We start from the raw sequence: 22,532 nt of genomic DNA, 5'->3' as shown, positions 1-22,532 counted from the left end.
CCCACATACATACACTTTCCTTCATGGCTTAAAACTTCACATAGTTGATTCAAACCCAAAGGTGAATATTTATTTTGTTTTGCTTTTCATATTTTCCTAAGTTTGAACAATATGAATGTGACGGTTTAAGAGTCGGAGAGAAGGAAAGCTCATCTGCTTAGTACTTTTCCTAAACTTTCCAGTTTCTTTTGGCTTCTGAAAACCAAAGAATAGAGTCTTTTATGCCTAAGATTAGAAACATCTGGCCATCACATTTGAGTAAGGCTGGGCCAAAGTGGGGCAAAGCCAGGTGGAATGGCTTGCCTATTTGAATTATGAAATTCTAAGCACTGATGGCACTAAAAGTCACTAAATTCAACCTCTTCGTTTTACAGTTAAGGAAACAGGCCCAGAGAGGTTAGGATTTGCTTAATGTCACACATCTGGTAAGTGTCAGAGGTGAAACCAGACTCAGGAGGTAACTGGGAGAACCTTACCCCCAGCCTACCACTCTGTTCACATACCCATGAATAGGGAGGACTTGATTATTAAAAAAATAAAATGAAATATTCTTAATCCCTCTATTTGACATACCCAACTATTTCTACTTTTGTATCCACCCAGTTCTTATCCACTGGATATACAGTCTTCCTCAGGAGAAGATAGGAATTTAATGTTCATAGAGCACCTACTATGTGCCAGGTGTTCACTTATAGTTTCTCATTGAATTTTTACAACAGTACTACGAGGGAGGCATTATCATACCTGGTTCACAGAGGGTGAAACCGAGAGGTTACGTCCACTTGCCCAAGGTCACACAACTAGAAAGTGGCAGAGTCAGGATCTGAGTCCAGACCTCTCCAATTCTGCAGCTCCCAGACTGCACTACTCCCAGGCCACACTGCCACTGCCACCATGCACTATGGTGCATGCACCATGTCACCGTTTATATCTTTATATTTTCCCACTTGCAAAATTACAAACTAGTTTTGATAATTACTACTTTTATGGAAGTATTCATTCATTCAACAAATATTTATTAGACAGCTACTCTGTTCAAGGCAAGTCAAGACACTGACAATATGGTAGCGAGCAACATACATAAATCCCTGCTCCCATAGAGCCCAGATCCTAGGGGGAGAATCGGATAGTAACCCAAATACATAAGTCAGATAAGTGCAATGGGGAAGAATAAAGCAAGGAAGGGAAATAGGAAATGCTGGGAGCTGGGCGTTGGGGGCAGAGAGCAATTTTAAATAGGATGGTCCAGGGAAAGAAAGTCTCACCTGTGACGTTTGAGCAGAGAGCCGAAGGTGGTGAGGGAACAAGCCAAATGGATATCTGGGAGAAGAGGGAAGAGTGGGTTCGAAGTCACTGAGGCAGGAGAAGGCCTGGTGTGTTCAGGAAACAGTAAGGAGGGCTATATGGTCGGAGTGGGGCGTGAAAGAGGAAAAGTAGCATCAGATGAGGTCAGAGAGTAATGGGGGCCAGAGGAGGTAGGACCTGGGACCAACAAAAGGCATCAGCTTTAAATGAGAGGGGAGCCAAAGTTTTTACATAGAGGATTGACATGTTTAAGTTTTTAAAGGGCTCCAATGACAATTGTGTTGAGAGTAGACAAGGGAGTGAGGTGAAAGCAGAAAAACGAGTTGGGAGGTCACTGAAATAATTCAGGTGAGAGATTATGTGACTTGAACCCGGGGTAGTAGAGAATGCAGTGCGAAGTGATGCCATTCAGGGTATATTTTGACCATGGAACTGGTATGATAATCTACCATATTTACATGCCATGATGTCATAAAACATTTATTTTAGAGATTTAGGTTGTCTCAGCTGGTGCTATTATAGATAACATCCTCATTAACACTGCCACTCACAGCTTTTTCATGTTTTATTTCCTTAGGATAAACTATCAGGAGTTGGATTCCTGAGTCAAAGAATGTGATCATCCTGACACCTCTTGTTACATATTGTCATATTCCGTAGTGGGCTCCTCCCACGGTACCTTAAAGATCTTTTATTTTAAGTGCTCCAGAATTCCTCTCCTACTCCAGCATCTCTAACCCTCTTCCCCAGTATGGTTTTCTTCTTTTTCTCCCTCCCCTCCCTCTCCTTTTGGGGAACTTATAAAGGGGAAGGAGAACAAAGATGGACAAAGGTTAGGGCTGGCCACAGAGAGAGGTAAGAAAAGAAGGGGAGGAATTTCTTCATTTTTTCTTGTCTTACAGCCCTAAGAAAAGGCCAGCTGCTTCCCTTAGTTAGATGAGAATCTTCTTCTGTAAGAATCAACAAACTAACAATACTGCTTACTTGGAGATCTTTTTTTCTTCTGGGGAGATCAATGGACTTAACAATTTCAATTATCTTTCACAATGTCCCCTGGTGCTAGATCAAACTGCCTCCTCTGAGCAAACATTCCTCTCACTAGGGTGGGAAGTTCACCAAACTTTTTGGCTCCCTATTCCCCTCCTCCATCAGTTTGGTCCCCCTTTCAAAGGACCACCCTGCTTTACACAACTCCAAAGTGTACTTTACTCAATCCTTCTTATCCAATTTCATCTTGAGTATGGAAGAAAATGTTTTAATAATTTAATAAAAGTGAGGACTGAATTTTAGGATCAGTTTGTCAATTTCAGCTGATTCTAAAATTCATATGGAAATGCAAGGAACTCAGAATAGTCAGATGATCTTGAAAAAGAAAAAAGTTGGTGGACTCACACTTCCTGATTTCAAAGCTTACTGAAAAACGACAGTAATCAAGACAGTGTGGTACTAGAATAAGGACAGACATATACATCAATGAAACAGAATTAAGAATCTACAAATAAACACTAACAGTTCAACTGATTTTTGACAAAGAGGCCAAGACAATTCAATAGGGAAAAAATAGTCCTTTCAACAAATAGTGCTGGGACAAGTGAATATCTACACGTAAAAGAATTAATTTGGACCTCTACCAAGTAGCATACACAAAAATTAACTCAAAATGGATCACGGACCTAAATGTAGGAGCTAAAACTATTAGACTTGTAGAAGAAAACATGGGAGGAAGTCTTTGTGACCTTGAGTTAGGCAACAATTTCTTAGATACCACACCAAATGCACAAGCGATTAAAGAGAAGATTGATAAATTGAACTTGATCAAAATTAAAAACTTTTGTGTTTTAAAAGAGGACTGTATGAAGAAAGTGAAAAGACAACCCATAGAATGGGAGAAAATATTTGCAAATCATAAATCTGAGAAGGGACTTGTATCTAGAACTCTTACAATTCAATAATAAAAAGACAAATAATCCAGTTTAAAAATGGGTAATTACAATAGACATTTTCCCAAAGAAAATGCTTATACAAATAGTTAATAAGCACACAGAAAGTCATTCAGGAAATGCAAATGAAAATCACAATGAGATACCACTTCTCACTCACTAGACTCGCTATAATAAAAAAAGGCAGACATTAACAAATTTTGGTGAGGATGTGGAGAAATTGGAACCCTCATACACTGCTTATGAGAAAGTAAATAGTATGATGCAGCCACTTTGGAAAACAATTTGGCAGTCCCTCTAAATGCTAAAAATAGAGTTACCTTATGACCTAGCAATTCCAATCCTAGGTTTCTATCCAAGAAAAATGAAAACTTATGTCCACACAAAAGCTTGTACATAAATGTTCATAGTAATTTTATTTGTATAATAGCCAAAAAATGAAAACAACCTAAAAGTTCATCAACCGATGAATGGATAAACAGAAAGTGATATAGCCATACAATAGAATATTATTTGGCAATAAAAAGGAATGAAGTACAGATGCCACATGCTACAATATAGTTGAACCTCGAAAACATTATGTAGGTAAAAGAAGCCAGTCACAAAAGACCACTAATGTGTGGATCTCATTTATGTAAAATGTTTAGAAAGGGCAGATCTATAAAAAGAGAAAGTCGATTAGTGGTTGCCTAGAATTAGCGGGAGCAAAAGGGTGAGGAGGGGAGTGAAAATAGTGAGTGACTGTTAACTGGTATAAGGTTTCTTTGGGGGATAATGAAAATGTTCTAAAATTAATTAAGGTGATAGATGTACAACTCTCTCTACTTATATATCAATACTATAAACCACTGAATTGTACACCCTAAACATTTGAACTTTACAGTATATAAATTATATCTGAATATGGCTATTTTTCATTCATTATTTGAAAAAGACACCAGGTTGTTCCGTTCAATGCCCTCAAAAAATTTGTTCATGTAATGCATGAAGGAGCATGCTATGGATTGGCCTGAGGGGTTGCTAGTAATAAAAGCTGGAGGTGGAGAGGGGCTAGGGGAAGAGGAGTATGGACTAAGGGATAGAGGAGGGACAATAAGGAATAGGTGAAGAGATGCACCCAGAAATGAAGGCATAAATCATCTCAAGGTTGGAAAGCCACACGGGAAAGGGAGAGGAAATGTGGGAGTGGAATTTGTAGGATATCTTTACTGCAAACTGTGTAGGAATGGGGGTGGGATGGCTCAAAGCAAAGTTGCAAAGCAAATAATTACGAGGATAAAGACTGATTCGCTGAGTATATAAGGCTGTGTAGAGCTGACGGGAATTGTTTGATAAAAGGAATCATGATTGCTGTGGCCAAATTTGCTTCAAAGCAAAATTATAATGTGATCCTGTAAATAGCCAGAAAAGATAAGAGGTTAACCCTTCCTACAAAAGCTGTGGATTAACATTAGGTAACTTCTAGGAAACTGCTCCTTTGTCTAAGCAGAAATTCATGTCTATAATATTATTTGCACATTCCCTTGCATTTCAAGAAGGGTATTTTTAGTTTCTAAAAATGTTTTCCCTAAATTAGAGCTTTTTGGAGAGATGTTGGATCTGAACGTGTCCTTTTTTTAAATAAGAGTTTAAAAATAATAGATAATAAAATAAGAAACAAAAATAGCATTATTTAATATTATTATTATTAATAGTATTATTAATAGTATTATTTGGTAACAAAGTATCTAGTAAGACACACACATGCACACACACACAGACACCATCCCCCAAGGTTCAAAGCATGACAAGATACAAATCATACCACTATTAATTAGCCTCTTCCTTGTATGTCTTGGCCCTGCCTACTCAAGAGCCCATCTCGTCCTCACAGCTCTGTCATATAGGGTGGAAGACACAGAGACAGAACAGCTGTGACCAGGGCTTACTCATCTGTATAGTCACTAGATGATGATAGTTATAATAATCAACATGTCTGAAAGGGCTTTGTGGTGTTCAAGCTACTACTGTGGATTTGATTTTAATTTAATTGTAATCTTCATAGAAACTTCTTTTTTTCCCCAGATGAGAGAATCAAAGTTTAGAATGAAGTAACTTGCTTAAGATCTCTCACCACACTCTTTCTCCTCAAGTATGTGCACTTCCCTAAACCTCTCAATTTAAAAAAAAAAAAAAAAATGAAATCCATTCTTTACTCCGTATGTCCTCTAGCCAACCTCTCTTCTTTCATAAGTAAGCTTTTTCAAAAAGTAGCTCACACTCCCTGTCTCCCCCTTTGCACTCATATTGTGAATTCTCCTTGTCTAAGGAATGGAACGTATTAAGGCAGGTCACCGGCTGAAAGATGGCACCTGGGGAGCACAGTCACCCAGCTCCTGCAGCTTGGATCACACACAATTATTAAACACAACTGGAGGGTTTAACAAGAGGAATGTCCTTGACCGCTGAAGAAAGTAGGCAACCTCTGGGCAGGCACTCAGCCTTGGGAAGCTCGCAGCATTCCTCTGAGCTTCAAGGAGCTTCCCATTCTATGGCTACCTTTCCCTCCCCTCCTTTCTGAGAGGAAGGGAGGAAAGAAGGAGGCAGGAAAGGAGGGAAGGAGGATAGTTTCAAAACAAAGTCATCTGACTACAATTCCATTCCCTTTTTCCTTGATTAGGATCCCTTCCAACTCACTGCTGTTGGTGTTGCTAAAACAGAGGCCACATTTTTACCACTTGTAGCTCTGGCCTTGTGAGAGAAGATGGTCCATCTACTCAAGAATTGTTTCCCTCACCTCCTATCAAAGTGCCCATACTCCTCCATTTAAATTTCATTGATGATCTAGATCTTGGAAGATTTTCTGGGTTGAAGAGAAGAAAGAAGCTGAACACGACTGGAGAGGTGAGACTGCTGCAAGGGAAGGGGGTACACCTCAGGGGACGTTTCACCTGCTTCCCAGTGCTCCCCACACTCGGTCCCTGTCACTTACAGGATAGAAAAGTGTGATGCAGAAAGGTCAATGGGTAACTTAATGGTCTTGGGTACACAGTAGGTTCTCTCTCACCTCTCAGCTGCACTAACCATACTTCCTGTTCTGTTATCTGAAGTGTGAGTCTGGCACTCTGTGAAGACACAAGTGCCCACTTCCAGCCAAGCAAAGCAGACTTTCTTCCAGACCAAGATGGTCACCCCTGGTCTCCCTCTGTGCTCTCCCTCTCCAGCTGCAAAAGTGGGACCCAGCTCTCGCCTCCTAAGATTCTGAGGTAATGAGTAATGAGCTGCTGTGAGACTCTGCAATTCCAAGGAGTTCCCAACCTTACCAGTAATTAAAATCTAGACCTAGTTACTACACATTTTTCCATACTTTTCATCCCCTTCCCTATAATTCTGGCTGCTGAAGAATTAGTATCTCCTTTGATAGCAAAGGTGACAAGCATAACTAGTCAGGGTAGGCATGGGCTAAATCATAAAGTAGGTGGAATACATCTTTGATGCTCTCACCTCCTTCCCTTCTCCTTCTCGCTCTACTGAAGTCAGGAAAGAATCTAAAAATAGTCATTTATACCTTAATGTGAATTTAAAGCTCTCTAATTATATCTCACGGGGGCTTTATCTTCAGTTATAAAATAAAAATGTTTTGGCCACTACTAAAGCAGCCTTTCAGCCAGGTAGCAAATGTATTTTCAGGGAACATGGGAGCCTACATTTGGGAATCACCCCAGGTAGAGAGCTCCTTTGAAACACTCATATACCCGGGATCTTCCTGCTCACAGAGCGGGACCATGTGGGGAGTTTGAGATAAATAGTCCACAGTCATTCATTTTAGGGACTTTCCCCCAGCCTCTACCTCTCTGGTGGCTTTTCTGTCCTCACCGACCTTCTTAGGCCAGTACCTGGTGACACTCATGGTGACCCAGGAAGGCTGGATCACGGGAAATGGAGAACGGGCTGTGCTGATGATTTATTAAGCTCTGTGGCTTCTTACTCCTCCACAAGACTCCTCATCAGAGGGTGCGGCTTGGGTCATGCTGGGCACTCAGCAGCTTTGTGGTGGGTATCGGTTTGTGCTTCCTCCCCCTTGCTTTCGATTCAATGCTTTCCTGTTGCAGTCTGAGCAGTTCTATTTAACCGCAGCCCCACAGCAGCTACCGCTGCATGCAAACTGGATCCACCGAGGGGCAAGTGTAGGGTAACCAGAGGGGAAGGGTTGAGAGGTAAGAAAGGAGAGTAGTAGAAACCAACTGGAAATGAACAAAAAATTCCAAAGATAGAATGTCATGATGAATAATAATCAAGAAAACATTCCAGTAATTTAAAAAATATGTTCCAGTTCACATTCAGCTATGGAAAAACTCAATCCTGATCTAAGTTAATTAGTTCAAAGACATTTTCATTAGAACACACCCTTGGATGTATTTTTCAGAGAAATAAGAAAAACATCAGATGAGATAAGGTTAATTTGGGTTTTAATTCAATAACTGATTTAAAATTAAGTATCCAAATTCAGTTCTGATTGGGGAATAAGATAAATGACAATTTGGGGGTAGAATTTAGACTGGATATGTTTGAGGTCCTATAATAGAGTGTTCCAGGCAAAGGAAAGAGCATTTGTGAAGGCCAAGAAGCAAGAGGAAGTACTGTGTATTTGAAACATTGGAATCCAGTGGAAGTGGAGCACAGACTGATGGCAGGTAGGCAGGCTGCCGATCATGAAGGGCTTATAAGCCATGCTAAGAAGTTTGGACTCTAGCCTAAGGACAGTGGGAAGCAACTAAATGATTTTAAACAAAGGAGGTGAACTTATCAGAATTACATTTATAAAAAGCTTTCTGGTGACTGGTGGAAAACAATCCAAGGGGAGAAAAACTAGAGGCAGGAAACTAGTAAAGACTTGTAAAAATCCAGAGGTGATCACTTAGGTCAGATGGGGATGAGGGTAAGTGGGTAGATCCAAAGAAGTAGATTTTACTGGACTTGGTTATTATTGATTGAATGTGGAGGGTGAGCAAAAGAGTAATCGAGGATGAATCCTCCATTTCTGGCTAGAGTATCTGGGTGGATGTTGTGGCATATATTTGGATAAGGAACATTAGAAGAGGAATAGTTTGAAGGAGTGAGTTAATATGGTTTTAGGAGTTTCCAACTGGACAGATTCTAGAAGGCAGTTGATACATAAGTCTGGAGTTCAGTGGAAGTAGAGATTTGGAAGTCACTGGCATATAGATCTCAACTAAAGCCATGGAAGGGGATGTGACTTCTCAGAGAATGTGTAGAAGAAAGAGAGGCTGACATAGGATGGGTTCCTAAGGAACACCAACACATAAAAGTTCCTAAAGAAAGAGGAGCTTGCAAAGGATACTGAAGATCCATGACTAAGGTAGGAAAATAACAGTGTGTGGAAACCAAAGGAAGATGGTGGGTCCATCAAGAAGGTCAAGAGCATCAGATGCTGTGCAGTCAAGTAAGATAGAGACTGATGTATCCACTGACTGGATTTGGTAATATGGGGGCGGGGCATTACTGTCCTTAGTGAAAGCCCCTTCAACCCTTCAACACAGTGGGAGCCAATGCTGGATTAGACTGGGTTGAAAAGTGAGGGTGAAATGAAGAATTAGAAACAACAGGGTAGACAGCTCATTCAGAGAAGCACACGTACTACTCCCTCTACCTCAGAAGCCCTTCCACACCGTTCCTACTTGGTAAAATCTTGCTCATTCCAAGGATCTGGCCGAAGTGAAGGGGATTTATAAACAAATAAACAAAAATCTGAGATATATTTTTTTTCCAGAGACAAATTCAGCCAGGGCTGGGAGTCAGGAAGTGAGTGACTTATTCTGTGCTCAGCAGACAAGAACTTTCAACCAATAAAGAAGAGGCCTGTGCACTCCCTGGTGCCAGCGTGGGGGTGCTGGTCTACCGTAAGCCCAGAATGTGATGCAGTTCTTAGGAACAGGAAGAAGTTTAGCTGGAATGGAAAGAGGACTCTGACTTGGGGAAGGCAACAGAGGGGGAAGAGTGAGAAACAGAGGAATTTTTTCAAAAGTGCAGAGCCAGAAATGAACTGACAAAAGCAGAATGAATTGAAAAACTGTCACTGAAAGCCTTTCTACCCCATCTCTGATTGTAGCAAAGCAGACAGAAAAAGGATCAGTTTCTGAATTGGCTCTTCTATCATTCATTAGGAAAGAGAAAACACCCACCCCTTGGGACTCTCTTGACATATGAGGCATCTCCCTGAACTTCCCTCTTTAAGCAGAGAGCAGCTAGTCTGCTTACAGATGAGAAAATTTATCTGTACAATGGGGAGCATGGCTATCAACCTCACATGAAAACAGGTATGAGAGTACCTTATATGCTAGTAAGAACAGTTCAAAAAAAAAAAGTTCAGTTCAAATGTTAGCTGCTGATGTTCTTAGAAGGTATAAAAGCAGAAGGATATTTTAAAACAAATTTAAATAATAAAAAATAAGAAAGATAGATACAGATGATACAGATAACATTTGCTCCAAATGACACAGACACACTCTATAACAGACATTTAGACACCAGTGGAAATCATTCTTTGGACTTTTAGCCGGGCACCTTAAATGGAAAGAATCGGGCCTAAGAATCAGGCCTAAACATCTTACTTTCATCTTATTGAAAACATTTTTATTTAAAAACCGGTGCAATGTGAGATCTAAAAATCTGGGGTTAAATGGAAAAACTGGCTGGAGGCGGGGGTGTGGGGGTTCTGGCTACACAGGTCAAATCACTAAAATGAGATTAAAGAAACAGCCCCGATTATTTTCTTCAGAGGTTACAGAAAAGGAAAATATTATTTGAAATGAGTGAATGTTTGTTGTGGCATTTATAGTATCAGGATTTGCCTCATCTGTCATCTAAAGACCATCATTTTTTAAGGGCTGTTGTTCTTTTTGCAGTACAGTTGTTTTCCTCTCAAGGCAACACTGCTTTACCTTGAGGAAGTGGCGGACTCCTCATATTGGAGTTTTGCTGCCCTCTTCTGGAAACACTAAGTCATGGCCTGAGAAATGGTCTGTGCTAAAGGATCCTAAATACTGCAGTACAGCCAGACTGCAGTATCAAGAGTAAAATAATTAAGGAACTGGGTTGTTAGTTTTCAGAGGAACAGGCAGGACTGCACTCATAACGAATGCTTTCCTTGATCAGTTAGAATAATAATAATAGTAATACAGTGCAGTATTTACAGGTCACTTCACAGTTCATAAAACCCTCAGAACTATTATTGCATTTTTACTTCCTTTTATACTCAAATAGTCCATGTGAAGTAGGCAGAGCAGATACAATTCCCATTTTTTCAACCATGGGAAATTGAGGTACATAGTGCCTAAATAACTTACCCAAAGTCTTACAGCTGCAGAGTGTGAGATGATCTAGAAGCCAAGTCTCCTGACTCCCAACTCAGTATTTTCTACCCTTTCATATCCACAGACTACTGCTGCATGTGATGTCAGTAATTTGTCTCTGTTGCAGTTCATATAAATCTCTATCCTTCTTCAGCAATGTCCATTTTACACTATAGTGTTCACCTAATTGATGAAAATAAGTATGTATATGATTCTAGCAAGGCTATGGTTATTGTAGCAAAAACAATAACAACAAAAAACCCCCCAAATATATCTGCATAAATACCACAAGCAAGTGGATGGGCTACAGCAGAAATTCTTAAACTTTTGCTTGGAAGTTCTTTACAGTCTTTTTATTTTTAAATAATCTTTAGCAAGCAGCGTTTTGCACTATTAACTCCCAACTCTACTACTGGGGAAAATCGAGTTTGAGAAAGATGGAAGAAAAAGCAGAGTGTAAAAATGAAAAAAAAATCAAGAAAAACCAATTTGAAAGTCAAATTACTTTTATTCTAAAGTTCTAGGTGTGCAAATTAACACACTCTGAATATTTATGCAAATAGCCAAACAAAAGACATACAAATGATAAGCTCTTCAGTCCTCACTACCTCCCCCTGTGTGGCCAGTTCAACATACCTCATTGCCTACCTACACTATTTGCAAGGGAATCCTTGAGAGAAGTCTGGCAGGTGAAAACTGCCATCGGTTGGTCAAAACTAAGTCTTAAACCAGTTTCTTATCTTTAGCATGGTAAAATATGTCTTACTTTGTATGGCATATGGGTCAAGGTATTTATAGATGAACCACTATAGTGGAGTCACTAAGTGGAGTCACTTTTTCAGATGACAAATTGGTAAGGAGTTAAGTGACATGAAAAGCTCATTTAATATTATCCACACAACATAAAAGCAACCATAGGCTCTGTGGTCAACTGGAAACATTTCCAGACTGAGATCTGCGTCTGACTTTTGTTCTTTCTCTTCAAGTCTAATTTGACTCCATGCCTTACTCTTCACCCTTTTACCTTTCAACTGTTTCTGTCCTAAAGAACCAATTTCATTTGCTATATTATCTTTCTTCCTCTTCCCCAATGTGTTTACTATATATAGATAGAATCTTCCTGTTGGTCCTCTTTTTTGTTCTGACTTCTTTTTAATGTGCCTCTCTCCTTTCCAATTCCCTTATTAGGCCTATACCATTTTATCCCACTTTGTTTTCCCCTTCCATTCAAATTATGTGTATATCCATGACTTAAAGCACAGCCCAGTTCCAGAAAACTGGTGCATAAATTTTTGTAATCCAATGTACTCATTCTGCAATTATTTGCTGAGTACCTCCAACCTGTCACTGTACTGAGTGCCAAGCACTCAAAGACATGAATATCAATTTGTCTCTACCTTAGGGACCTCACACGGTATACAGCCAAGGAGACAAATGAGTACATGTCAACCACTATTTTAAATTGGTAAGTTCTATGCTGGAAATATGAACACGTTGCTATGGGAGGATGAAACCACAACTTCTCCCAGGTTGATAAGAAAGAGGATGTGAGAACGTTAGAAAGGCTTTACAAGGAGGTGTTAGAGCTGGGTCTTTGAGAGATGAGCAGAACTTTAGTAGGTTGAAAGTGAAAAGGAAAGGGGTAAAGTACACACACAAAGAGAAATTCTGGAGAGAAGGTCCCAATGAGCCAAGGCACAAGGTAAAGTGGTAATCTGACTGATTAGAGAAAGCTAGAGAATTCGGTGTGGATGAAACAAAAGAGGTGGTGGGGAGTGGCAGATGTGTCTGAAAGGATACGAGGTCACACTGTGGAAGGCAGACTGGAGTATGTGACCTTTTATTCTATAGGAAATGGGGGTGCGATTGGCTCTTTATGAGTTTTTAGTATTAACATTGTAGTAGTACTGGGTTGAAAGAGGGACGTGTGTAAGGAAAGTAGTAAGAAGCCTACTGCAAGAGTCCAGCTTAAAGTTAATGAGAGTTTGAATCTAAGACCAAAAAGAAAGGAAGTGATGAATGAGAAATATCTTGGCCGTTAAGAAAAACAAGTTTTGGTTAACAGTTGAGAGGTGGAAGGAGAAAACAGAGGAGTCAAATGCAATTCATGACTTGTAGCTCAGGTAAAGGAGTTGCAGGTGATGTCTAAAAATTAGAAATACATTAGGAAGCACAGGTGAGGTTTTAACTTTGAAGGTAATGGAATGAAGGTAGTAAGATGTTTTAGGTGCACTTAAGTTTTATGGGGTACTCAAACACAGATATCCAATAAGAAGCAAAAAATTGGATCTAGATCTCAAGTTTAAGGATAGACAGTATATTTGGAGCTATCAGTAATACAAGTGATAGCTGAAGCCCTAAATATAGAAGACAAACTAGAGGAGCTTCCTCTTGAATTCTTGCAGTGTTTGAAATATTTTATAAAGGGATTCCTTAAAGCAGGTGCATATCTGCATTGACTAATAAGAGAACACAGTATATTATGAAATCAATTAAAGGTAAGATAAATTAAGATCTAAAAATAACGAGTAAGTATAACAGTTAATTTTAAAGCTCTCGCTCACAGAAGTAAAGTTGTAGTAAAATATTAACTGCTAAGTAAAGGCAGCATCTAGGGAAATGAAGTAAAATGGAGAGGAATAGAATAGGAGTGAGGAAAAAGTAGGGGGAAAAGAGAAGAGAATGGGCAAAAGGACGTAAGAAAAAAAGGGGAGATTTATTTTTAAAAAATCACTTTGTTAAACATTAAGTGAATCAGATGTAGAAAAATGTTGAATTAACACTGAGATCAAATGTAAAAGTAAAGGAACAAATAAAATAAGATGTATTATAGGAGATTAGCTCAAGATGGAGGAGTAGAAGGACGTGAGCTCACCCCCTTCTTACAAAAACACCAAAACCAAAACTAACTGCTGAACAACCATTGATAAAAAATGCTGGAACCTGCCAAAAAAGGATACCCTACATCCAAAGACAAAAAGGAGGCCACAGCAAGATGGTAGGAGGGGTGCAATCACGATAAATTCAAATCCCATACCTGCCGGGTGGGCGACCTACAGACTGGAAAACAATTATACCACAGAAGTTATCCCACAGGAGTGAAAGTTCTGAGTCCCACGTCAGGCTTCCCAGACTGGGAGTCCAGCGATGGGAGGAAGAGTCCCCAGAGAATCTAGCTTTGAAGGCTAGTGGGATTTGATCACAGGACTTCCACAGGACTGGGGGAAACAGAGACTCCACTCTCCGAGGGTGTGCACCAGGACCCAGGGGAAAAAAGCAGTGACCCCATAAAAGACCGGGCCAGACTTACCTGCTGGTATTGAAGGGTCTCCTGAGGAGGTGGGGGCAGCTGGGGCTCATTGTGAGGACAAGGACACTGGCAGCAGCAGTTCTGGGAAGTACCCATTGGCATAAGCCCTCCTTGAGGCCATCATTAGCCCCACCAAACAGCCTGTAGGCTCCAGTGCTGGGTTGCCTCAGGCCAGACAACAAACAGGGTCGGAGCACAGCCCTATCCATGAGTGGACAAGCAGATTAAGGTTTTACTGAGCACAGCCCTGCCCACCAGAGGGACAAGACCCACCTCCACCCACCACCAGGCCCTCCCATCAGGAAGCTTGTACAAGACTCTTAGACAGCCTCATCCACCAGCCTCACCCACTTCTGCAGACAGCAGAAGTAAGAACTACAATCCTGCAGCCTGTGGAATGGAATCCACAATCACAGAAAATTTAAAAAAATGAAATGGCAAAGGTATATGTCCCAGATGAAGGAACAAGATAAAACCCCAGAAAAACTAAGTGAAAGTGGAGATAGGCAAACTTCCAGAAAAATAATTCAGAATAATGATAGTGAAGATGATCCAGGATCTCGAAAAAGAATGGAGGCAAGGATCAAGAAGACGCAAGAAATGTTTAACAAAGACCTAGAAGAACTAAAGAACAAACAAACAGAGATGAACAATATAAAAACTGCAATGAAAAATACACTAGAAGGAATCAACAGCAGAATAACTGAGGCAGAAGAACGAATAAGTGACCTGGAAGACAGAATGGTGGAAATCACTGCCACAGAACAGAATAAAGAAAAAAGAATAAAAAGAAATTAAGACAATCTAAGAGACATCTGGTACAACATTAACCATACCAACATTCACATTATAGGGGTCCCACAAGGAGAAGAGAAAGAGAAAGAACCTGAGAAAATATTTGAAGACATAATTGCTGAAAAATTCCCTAACATGAGAAACAAAACAGTCACCCAAGTCCAGGAAGTGCAGAAAGTCCCAGGCAGGATAAACCCAAGGAGGAACATGCTGAGACACATAGTAGTCAAACTGACAAAAATTAAAGACAAAGAAAAACTATTAAAAGCAACAAGGGATAGGGAGGGTGGGAGGGAGACGCAAGAGGGAGGGGACATGGGGATATATGTATACATATATCTGATTCACTCTTTTATACAGCTAACACAACACTGTAAAGCAATTATACGCCAATAAAGATGTTAAAAAAAAAAAACAAAATAAAAAACAAACAAACAAATCAATAAGGGAAAAATGACAAATAACATACAAAGGAACCCCCATAAGAATATACGCTGATTTTTCAGCAGAAACTCTGCAGGCCAAAAGGCAATGGCACGATATATTTAAAGTGAGGAAAGGGAAGAACCTACAACCAAGAATACTCTACCCAGCAAGGCTCTCATTCAGACTTGACAGAGAAATCAAAAGCTTCACAGACAAGCAAAAGCTAAGAGAGTTCAGCACCACCAGACCAGCTTTGCAACAATTGCTAAGAGAAACTTCTCTAGATGGGAAAGACACCAGCAACTGAAAACAACCTTGTACATATATAGACTGCTACATCAAAACCTATGGGATCAGCAAACCCAAAAACACAATAGATACATACACACACATGAACAAAAAAAAAAAAAAAAAAAAAAGGAAAAAGAAAAGAAAAGGCAACCCAAACACAACACTAAAGATGGTCATCAAATCCCAGGAGAAGAGAACAAGACAGGAAGGGAAGAAAAAAGACCTATCAAACCAAACCCAAAACAATTAAGAAAATGGCAATAGGAACTTGCATATCGATAATTACCTTAAATGTAAATGGATTAAATGCTCCAAGCAAAAGACACAGACTGGCTGAATGGATACAAAAACAAGACCTGTATATATGCTGTCTACAAGAGACCCACTTCAGACCTCGGGACACATACAGACTGAAAATGAGGGGATGGAAAAAGGTATTCCATGCAAATGTAGATCCAAAGAAAGTTGGAGTAGCAATACTCATATCAGACAAAATAGACTTCAAAATAAAGACTGTTATAAGAGACAAAGAAGGACACTACATAATGATCAAGGGATCAATCCAAGAGGAAGATATAACAATTATAAATATATATGCACCCAACATAGGAGCACCTCAATATATAAGGCAAATGCTAACGGCTATAAAAGAGGAAATCGACAGTAACACAATAATAGTGGGGAGTTTAACACTCCACTTACACCAATGGATAGACCCTACAGACAGAAAATTAATAAGGAAATACAAGCCTTAAATGACACATTAGACCAGAGGCACTTAATTGATATTTACAGAGCATTCCATCCAAAAGCAGCAAAATACACATTCTTCTTGTGGGTACATGGAACATCCTCCAGGATTGACCACATGCTGGGCCACAAAGTGAGACTCAGTAAATTTAAGAAAATTGAAATCATATCAGGCATCTTTTCCTACCACAACGCTATGAGATTAGAAATAAACTACAAGAAAAAGAACTGTAAAAAACAAAAACACGTGGAGGCTAAACAATATGCTACTAAACAACCAATGGATCACTGAAGAAATCAAAGAAGAAATCAAAAAATACCTACAGACAAATGAAAATGAAAGCATAATGATCCAAAACCTATGGGATGCAGCAAAAGCAATTCTAAGAGTGAAGTTTATAGCAATACAATCTTACCTTAGGAAACAAGAAAAATCTCAAATAAACAACCTAACCTTACACCTAAAGCAACTAGAGAAAGAAGAACAAGCAAAACTTAAAGTTAGTAGGAGGAAAGAAAATCATAAAGACCAGAGCAGAAATAAATGAAATAGAGATGAAGAAAACAATAGCAAAGATCAATGAAACTAAAAGCTGGTTCTCTGAGAAGATAAACAAAATTTATAAACCTTTAGCCAGACTCATCAAGAAAAAAAAGGGAGAGGACTCTAATCAATAAAATTAGAAATGAAAAAGGAGAAGTTACTACTGACACCACAAAAATACAAAGGATCATAAGAGACTACTATAAGCAACTGTATGCCAATAAAATGGACAACCTGGAAGAAATGGACAAATTCTTAGAAAGGTACAATCTCCCAAGACTGAACCAGGAAGAAATAGAAAATATGAACAGACCAATCACAAGTAATGAAATTGAAACTGTGATTTAAAAACTCCAAGAAACAAAAGTCCAGGACCAGATGGCTTCACAGGTGAATTGTATCAAATATTTAGAGAAGAGTTAATACCTATCCTTCTGAAACAGTTCCAAAAATTGCAGAGGAAGGAAACCTCCCCAACTCATTCTATGAGGCCATGATCACCCTGATACCCAAAAGCAGACAGACACCACAAAAAATAAAATTACAGGCCAATATCACTGATGAACATAGATGTAAAAATCCTCAACAAAATACTAGCAATCTGAATCCAACACTACAGTAAAAGGATCATACACCATAATCAAGTGGGATTTATCCCAGGGATGCAAGGATTTTCCAATATCTGCAAATCAATCACTGTGATACACCACATCAACAAATTGAAGAACAAAAACAATATGATCATCTCAATAGATGCAGAAAAAGCTTTTGACAAAATTCAACACCCATTAATGATAAAAACTGTCCAAAAAGTGGGTATAGAGGTAACATACCTCAACATAATAAAGGCCATATACAACAAACCTACAGCTAACATCATAGTTAATTGTGAAAAGCTACAAGCATTTCCTCCAAGATCAGGAACAAGACAAGGATGTCCACTCTCACCACTTTTATTCAACATAGTTTTAGAAGTCCTAGCTACAGCAATCAGAGAAGAAAACGAAATAAAAGTAATCCCAACTGGAAAAGTTAAACTCACTGTTTGCAGATGACATGATACTATACATAGAAAATCCTAAAGATGCTACCAGAAAACTACTAGAGCTCATCAATGAATTTGGTAAAGTTGCAGGTTACAAAATTAATACACAGAAATTTGTTGCATTCCTATACATTAACAACAAAAGATCAGAAAGAGAAATTCAAGAAATAATCCCATTTATCATCACATCAAAAAGAATAAAGTATCTAGGAATAAACCTACCTAAGGAGGTAAAAGACCTGTACTCCAAAAACTATAAAATGCTGATGAAAGAAATCAAAGATGACACAAACAGATGGAAAGATATACCATGTTTTTGGATTGGAAGAATCAATACTGTCAAAATGACTATACTACCCAAGGTAATCTACAGATTCAATGCAATCCCTATCAAATTACCAATGGCATTTTTCACAGAACTAGAACAAAAAAATCTTAAAATTTGTGTGGAGACACAAAAGACCCCAAATAGCCAAAGCAATCTTGAGAAAGAAAAGCGAACCTGGAAGAATCAGGCGCCCTGACTTCAGACTACACTACAAAGCTATAGTCATCAAAACAGTATGATACTGGCTCTAAAACAGAAATATAGGTCAATGGAACAGGATAGAAAGCCCAGAAATAAAACCATGCACCTATGGTCAATTAATCTATGACAAAGGAAGCAAGACTATGCAATGAAGGAAAGACAGTCTCTTCGATAAGTGGTGCTGGGAAAACTGGACAACTACATATAAAAAAATGAAATTAGAACATTCTCTAATACTATACACAAATATAAATTCAAAATGGATTAAAAACCTGAATGTGAGACTGGACACTATAAAACTCCTAGAGGAAAACATAGGCAGAACACTCTCTGACATAAATTGCAGCAATATCTTTTTCGATCTGTCTCCCAGAGTAATGGAAATAAAAACAAAAATAAACAAATGGGACCTAAATAAACTCAAAATCTTTCGCACAGCAAAGGAAACCATAAACAAAATGAAAAGACAACCCACAGAACGGGAGAAAATATTTGCAAATGATGTGACTGACAAGGGATTAGTCTCCACAATTTACAAACAGCTCATGAGGCTTAATATCATCAAAACAAACAACCCAATCAAAAAATGGGCAGAAGGGCTTCCCTGGTGGCACAGTGGTTAAGAATCTGCCTGCCAATGCAGGGGACATGGGTTAGAGCCCTGGTCCGGGAAGACCCTACATGCCATGGAGCAACTAAACCCGTGCACCACAACTACTGAGCCTGTGCTCTAGAGCCCACGAGCCACAACTACTGAAGCCCGTGAGCCTAGAGCCTGGGCTCCACAACAAGAGAAGCCACCGCAATGAGAAGCCCGCGCACCGCAATGAAGAGTAGCCCCCGCTCTCTACAACTAGAGAAAGCCTGTGCGCAACAACAAAGACCCAACACAGCCAAAAATAAATAAATATATTTTTTTTAAAAATGGGCAGAAGACCTAAATAGACATTTCTCCAAAGAAGACATACAGATGGCCAAGAGGCACATGAAAAGATGTTCAACATCACTAATTATTAGAGAAATGCAAATCAAAACTACAATGAGATATCACCTCACACCAGTCAGAATGGCTATTATCAAAAAATCCACAAACAATAAATGCTGGAGGGGGTGTGGAGAGAAGGGAACCCTCCTACACTGTTGGTGGGAATGTAAATTGGTGCAGCCACTATGGAGAACAGTATGGAGGTTCCTTAAGAAACTAAAAATAGAGCTACCATATGATCCTGTATTCCCACTCTTGGGCATATACCCAGAGAAAAACACGGTCTGAAAGGATACATGCGCCCCAATGTTCACTGCAGCACTGTTTACAATAGCCAAGACATGGAAGCAACCTAAATGTCCATCAACAGAAGAATGGATATAGAAGATGTGGTACATATACACAATGGAATATTACTCAGCTGTTAAAAAGAATGAAATAATGCCATTTGCAGCAACATGGATGGACCCAGAGATTGTCATACTGAGTGAAGTAAGTCAGACAGAGAAAGAGAAATATCGTATGATAGCGCTTATATGCAGAATCTAAAAAAAAAAAAATGATAAAAGGAACTTATTTACAAAACAGAAACAGATTCACAGACTTAGAGAACATGGTTACCAGGGGAGAAGGGTATGTGGGGGGGGGGGGAGGGATAGTTAGGGAGTTTGGGATTGCCATGTACACACTGTTATGTTTAAAATGGATGACCAATGGGGACCTACAGTATAGCACATGGAACTCTGCTCAATATTCTGTAACTACCTAATTGGTAAAAAAATTTGAAAAAGAATAGATACATTTATATGTATAACCAAATCACTTTGTTGTACACCTGAAACTAACACAACATTGTTAATCAACTGTACTCCAATAGAAAATAAAGTTTTTAAAAAATGTGTTACAAACCAAGAATGAGAAAAGGCAAACAAGAACCCGAGAGCAAAAAATATTAAAAAATAAAGGGAGAAATGACAGATAAGTAAATGAAAAAGAGATGGAAGTAATAAAATGAAATAGTATTTTTTAAAAGCCAACCTTTTCCAAAAAAAAAACAAAAACAAAAGCAAATAACTTGACAGGACAAAGTGAAATAGTGCTTAGGACAAACACTTCTACATCATAATTTAGGAATAAACAGTATATGTAGTGGTTGGGTGTCTAGCAGTCCTGGATTTGAACCCAAGTACTTCAACTTGCTATGTGACCTTGGGCAAGCTGGGAAAACGGTTATGAGGACTGTAATAATACATGTAAAATGACTAACACATATGCTCAATTAATGAAGGTTATAGAAGGTTAGTCCAGTTTTGACTAGTATACGGAAGTCAAATTTCCAACAATTTTTCTAATCTAAGACATGGATTCAGTTACAGCACTTGAAATAAACTTTATTAGAATGGAGTGATTAAATTGCTCAAGACAGTTTTATACTGTTGGGTCAACCCTGTCTGTCATCATTAATAGGATGTGAGACTCAATTTGCCCCTTCTACCTCAAACTATGTCACACATGCTATAAATTTTTCTTTGGGACTTTTAAAAAGTACAAGCTATTTATTTGGTCCAATTAGTTAATGTGCATTTACAGTAGTAACATCTTTACAACCACTGTTCTTTGCCTTTTTGCTGAGCTGTCTAAAAAGACAACAAGGTGGGGCTCAGTCAGTTCTGCTGAATACACTAACTAAAAGTCTTAATTGTGTGTCCACCAACACTCAAGCCCTTAGGTCATGAAAACTCCCAATAAGATGGGAATTTAAATTGAGATGTGTTCTCATACATGTATTATTAAATACTATGTATGAAGAAATGATTATCCATTTGCCTTCTTAACTTGCTTTTGCAAGACTTCCTACTGATAAAAGTAGAAATAAAAAATTTTAAATCCTTGATTTTGATTTTGAGGAACTGGACCAAATATTTTTTTTCTGTAGAACAAGATCCAAAAATATTTGATAGAATTTTTTTACGCAATTTTTTAAGAATGAATCTCATCCACAAAGTTAGTTCAAACTGTAGAATTTTTCTAGTTCACCTCAGCTGTACAGTTTTCAAGGCTTCCGGATTCTTTGCTTTGAGTTCCACATCCTCTATATTTGGAGTTCTTAGCTGGGGATCATGGACCACCAGGTCATGAACAGGCTTTATAGAGTTCTTGAAAACCCTGACATAGTATGTGATACTTGGTATACATGTACACATGAACATTGTTCTGGGGTAAAGGCACATGCCTTTCACCAGATTTTCAAAGGTTTTCCAAAAAGCATAAGAACCAGTTGGACATTTCAATGAACAGATGTATGTACAATGTGCCAAATATTGCTATGTTAACATTTGTGAGATTTCTTAATTAAAACATGTTATGAAGTTCAGCGTCATAACCAAAAAAGCTACTTCTAAAGAGCAGTTCAACGTCTTTACTTCCTAGTGGTTCACACAATCCTCAACCCACTGGAATCTGACTTGTGTCTCTACTGCTCTGGAATTACTCTGCTTGTATGATTACGCTCCTAATTGTTAAATTCAAAATACATTTTGTGGTACTTGTTTGATTTGACCTCTTGGTGGTATGGTATGGTGGAGAAAAGCACAGACTCTGGAGTCAAACTGTCTAGGTTCAAATCTTAGCTCCATCACTTGCTAGCTCTGCATCTCTGGATAAATTACTCAACTCTTCAGTGCCTCAGTGTGGTAACGTTTCTTCATTCACATGGTGTGAACAGTATTTACTTCAAAATGTCAACATGAGCATTAAAATAAGCTCCTAACAAAGAAAGCATCGTGTAAATATTTCAGTATGTGGGATTTTTCCTTTCTTGAAAATCACCTGAAACCTGTCTATGTCTCATTCTACTCTGATGGCTCCTTAGTTTCATCTCCCTACTTTCAGGCTTTTTCCTAATATATCTTTTATAGCATGGCCAGAATGATCATTTGAAATTATAAATCTGATGCCATCTCTTGCCACTGATGTTAGTATAGTCTGAATGACTTGCATGACAGTGTACCGTCTACTTCTTCTTCCTCAAGTCTCAGTTGCCTATACTTACCCTATGAGTTAAGTTGAACCAAGCTATATGATCCCCCAAATGGGCCTTACTCTTTTAACTCATGACTCTGCCTGGGAAATCCCACTCTCCTTCTCTTACCACACCCCTTCCCACAGTAAATTAGGTGTCCTTTTCTAATGTGCCCCCGATAACCCTGAACAGTATTTATCACATTCTATTTTAGATACCTGTTTGGTTGCTGGTTCAT

Source organism: Balaenoptera physalus (genome assembly GCF_965194825.1).
Source record: "Balaenoptera physalus genome assembly, chromosome: 1".
Classification (NCBI taxonomy): Eukaryota; Metazoa; Chordata; class Mammalia; order Artiodactyla; family Balaenopteridae; genus Balaenoptera; species Balaenoptera physalus.
This window is presented reverse-complemented; position numbering follows the sequence as displayed.